The sequence below is a fragment of the Pinus tabuliformis genome, chromosome 4_2 (genome assembly GCF_031772625.1).
Source record: "Pinus tabuliformis cultivar Carrire ecotype Pingquan chromosome 4_2, CPIR1, whole genome shotgun sequence".
Classification (NCBI taxonomy): domain Eukaryota; kingdom Viridiplantae; phylum Streptophyta; class Pinopsida; order Pinales; family Pinaceae; genus Pinus; species Pinus tabuliformis.
Genome location: NC_142304.1, coordinates 354835681 through 354840317, shown reverse-complemented (window position 1 = coordinate 354840317; position 4637 = coordinate 354835681). Strand labels below are relative to the sequence as shown.

General features: G+C 40.6%; 1 pseudogene; it reads left to right on the top strand.

The window, feature by feature from the left end:
- Nucleotides 1–235: 235 nt before the first annotated feature.
- On the top strand, nt 236–1463 carry LOC149169379 (protein DMR6-LIKE OXYGENASE 2-like; annotated as a pseudogene).
- Nucleotides 1464–4637: the final 3174 nt, after the last annotated feature.

Here is a 4637-nt window from a genome sequence, read left to right as displayed (position 1 = left end):
TCCCTGCCTGGGACTATTAGCGATCGCTCGATCGCTGACCAACTATTAGTTTATAGTTTGACCGTTTTTTTTTCACTGTTTTTGCAGGTTAACCTAAGTTTAATGCTCGGAATTTTATTCAACAAAATTTTAAGCAAAGTTTTGGTTTTGGAAAACAATTGGGGTCTTATTGCAGCCTTCACGTTGTCCGATGCAAAAATATTGGGGCAATATGATGTTATCCAAAGTACGGTGGATGCCGGGTTACTGGTTCCAGGGACGTGCCATCTGCCATGTTTGGTTGGCACCGCAAAGCCACCTGCCACCGCAGAAAACAGCAGATGTTCTGCATGCTTTTGCTGTTGAGGTTTTTCAGATATGCATAATACTTCATCGAATTTAGGTTTTCTGATATATTTTTGGTACCAGATTGTGAACCATGGCGTCCCAGAGGCAGTCATGAAAAGCATGATGGGAATTGCCAAGGAATTCTTCGAAATGCCTGTGGAAGACCGAGCATGCCTCTACTCAGAGGACCCAACGCAGAGTGTTCGGCTTTCACCAAGCTTCAATATTGGCAAAGAAAAAGTCCTTAATTGGAGAGATTATCTGGTGCATCCATGTCATCCTCTGGAAGAAGTGATAGGCTCTTGGCCTGAAAAGCCTGCAGCTTACAGGTAATCATTTACAAATTTTCATAAAACCCTTGGAAGAAGTGATAGGCTCTTGGCCTGAAAAGCCTGCATCTTACAGGTAATCATTTACAAATTTTCATATAAAGGGTTAGCTCAATAAAAACCGAAAATTTATTTTGTCTATTCCTTTGTTACAGAGAAATTGCAAGTAAATATGCTATAGAAGTGAGAGCACTGGTTCTAAGATTGTTGGCTTCCATTTCTGAAGCTCTAGGTCTCAGCTCTGATTACTTGAAAAAAATTTTGGAAAACACAGCCAAGCTATGACTGTGAATTACTATCCTCCATGCCCAAACCCAGATCTTACGCTTGGTTTAACAGGCCATTCAGACGCCGGTGGCATCACTGTTCTAATGCAAGGCGATGTTAATGGCTTGCAAGTACTCAAAAATGGAAAATGGGTTTCTGTAGAACCCATAGCTAACGCCTTTGTCATCAATTTGGGAGATCAACTGCAGGTAATTACCAAAAACACGTCTAATATAATTTTCCTTGACCATTGAATTATTAATGGCAATGATTTTTCAGGTAGTGAGCAACGGGAAATTCACGAGTGTAGAGCATCGAGCAGTAACGAACGCGTCCACTGCACGTATATCAATTACTACGTTTTATAGCCCTTCACAGGATGCCTTCATTGTCCCTGCAGCATCCCTGGTTGATGAACAACATCCGGATCTGTACAAAGGATATCAATATGGAGAATTCACGAGAGTTTTCTGGAGCCAGGGATTAAAAGGCAAGCATGTTTTGGACTATTTCAAAATTGACCATCCAACTGCTGAATGAACAATAGTGGTATCAAGCTTGCTCGTAGCTGACCCGTAACCACCAGCTAGTTTTCCGAGCAGAGGAGCAGAGGGTGTTGAGCAGCAGGAGCAGAGAGTGTCGAGCAGCAGGATCGCTTCTGCCTTTCATTTTATACCCCCGAATCGGGGAAGCCAGGTGTGATATTGAGTGATTTTACCAAGCAAAAATAGCAGTTTCACCATTCTTTTTTTCATTTCTAGGCTTATGTTGAATGGCTCTAGCCCTTCCCTACTGGCTCTATCCCCTCCTAGAATACAATTGCAAAATGAAATGGGGCGGTAGTGTTCAAACCCAGTTGTGTTCCCATCCTTTGGGATGTTGGCAATCAAAGTGGTATTGGAAGGAGCATGTATTTTACCTAATCTTCAGGAATCTTCCGCTATCGTAAGAAGGTCTTCGACAATAAGGTCCCAGAAACCCCGGTAGAACTCTACTGTCCAACCGTCAGGTCCTAGGGATTCCCCTGCTTGAAAGGAATGTAGGGTGTTGAGCAGCCCCTCCTTCGTGATTGGTATATGGATATGCGTCTAGGCAAGGTGATGGTCCTGCTCGCTATGAATCGTCCCAACGGAGCCCATTGAGTCCTTCCCTTACGAGCATATAGGCCACACCACTGTGCCGGCACGACGGTGCTGCTCAGTTCCATCTTCCCTGAATCTTGATGTTTCAAGGTATAGCTAGCCTTTGTTCTTCTTGCTATTGCAATGATTTCGAATTTATATTTCCATATGTTGGAGCTTTTGGCATTTTTATATCGCACGACTGCCACGCCAGGTGCCGAGCAGCAACATCCATTATAATTAACCCGATATACCTCGAAAGACATAACTCCAAAGCTAGCCGTTATAAACTCAGTAAAGTATTTAAATTAAAGAGAAAAAAAAAAATTGTTATTAATAAATATAAATCAAAATGCCACATTTAACAGCATGATATTAGATATTTTCGACAGATGGTAACCATGCTTGCATGTTTTCACACGTAATCGTTGTCCGCATGGGTATTGGCATGTTAGCCATATGGCAGTCTCACATCTGCTAAAAAAAACACGAAAACACCTTCACCTGCTGCTAAAAACACAAAACAATACAAAAACAATTCCTCATGCTAAGATATTAACTCTCTGCCTGGATCAACTCATTCTCCTCAGTGCAGCGCACCAGAATACATTCAGCTCATTTTCCTGAGCACACAAGAATACCTTAGGCTGAGCGCACCAGAATACCTTCAACATTCAGCTCATTCTCCGTAGCGTAGGCTTCACATGCGATTATGATCATAAACGGAAACAAATAAAGTATGTGTTTTGGAGACACGCATAAGATTGATGTTTTCCATATCTATATGCCTCTTTACAACCTGGAGATGCACGAAGTGTTCCATATCTGCATGTCTCTTCACAATCTAAAGAATTCTGCATGTCTCTTCACAATCTAAAGAATTTTGAAGGGTGCCATATCCCTATGCCTCTTCGCAATGTGGAGGATATTGAATTCTTCCATATCTGCATGCCTCTTGGCAATCTGGAGAAGCTTGAGGTCTGGCATATTTGTATGCCGCTTCACAATCTGGAGAAGCTTGAAGTTTGTCATATTTGTATGCCTCTTCACAACCTGGAGAAAATTGAAGTCTACCATATTTGGAAGCCCATACGAAGGTACTGCATATGAGAGCTGTGGAATAATATAATATAATTGAACATTTCTATGAGCAATGTTGTTATAAAATTATTTATTTCAAATTTCAAGAATATTCCTACATCCCTGCGTATCAAATTTTGGAAAATGCTTTAAAATCTGCAATTTAAAAAAAAATGCCATTCTCTGTTCTTTCTAAATTCTTTAAATTGATTTTTAGTCTTCACTAGAAAAACCCATCTAAACTCAGAATCTGATCATTTTGTGCACTTGTGCATATGATATAACATAGGTTTATAGGATGGTAATTCTAAATTTTGCGTTAGAGAAACCCATCTAAACTCAGAATGTGATCATTTTGTGCACTTGTGCATATGATATAACATAGGTTTATATGATGGTAATTCTAAAGTTTGCTTTGCGTTGATTTTGATAACATTTTGAAATCCAAATTCGGCTGCCACTGCCCCAAGCTATGGTATATAGCGATCGATATCGCTTCAAAAGCTATGGTATATAGCGATCGATATCGCTTCAATTAGCATTAGTTTTCAACAAAACAATAAGGTTAGCACAAAGTTTTTTTATTCATATTATAATAAATTATTATTAAATATATTTTTGGCAATCAAATATGAACAGCTCCGCTTATACATTTCAGAGTCTTATTGCGAGTATTTTTTTATTTTCTGACATAAACTTAGGATATAGACCCGGATATAGATAAAATTGGACTGGTGAGACTGATTAATGTTAGATTTAAGGTTAGCATTAAAGCATATAATTTTCCTAACATTTTATGTGAACTACTTTGGGTGTATAGTCCGTATGCTTTGCAACATTACGGAGTATTTCTGCCATCCTCCCCTATAGCGTATTGCTGCCATCTGCCACTTGCATCTATCTATGACTGTCAACATGTGGCGTCTGTCCATGACCGTTGCCATGTGGCTATTGGCAGGTTGGCCGATCTCACCAAGTGGCTGTTGGCATGTTGGCTGGTGTGAACTACTTTGGGTGTATAGTCCGTATGCTTTGCAACATTACGGAGTATTTCTGCCATCCTCCCCTATAGCGTATTGCTGCCATCTGCCACTTGCATCTATCTATGACTGTCAACATGTGGCGTCTGTCCATGACCGTTGCCATGTGGCTATTGGCAGGTTGGCCGATCTCACCAAGTGGCTGTTGGCATGTTGGCTGGTCAACAAATGGTGACAAGGCTATCATTGTTGGGCAAGGAGAAGCAGTTTCTCACACAAAAGCATTTTCTTTACCGAAAAGAGATCATCTGAGATCTCATCCATGCATTTTCCTTACCGAAGAGAGTTCATTTGAGATCTCATGCATTTTCCTTACCGAGGAGAGCTCATCCGAGATCTCATACATGGTATTGATGAAGATGAGGGAGATTCCACAAGCTTAACTTGGTGTCACAATTGTTCCTGCAGATTTCAATCTCCCAGAGGTAGAGGTAGGCTACCAAGGATGCTCGCATATTTGTTGTCACAATACA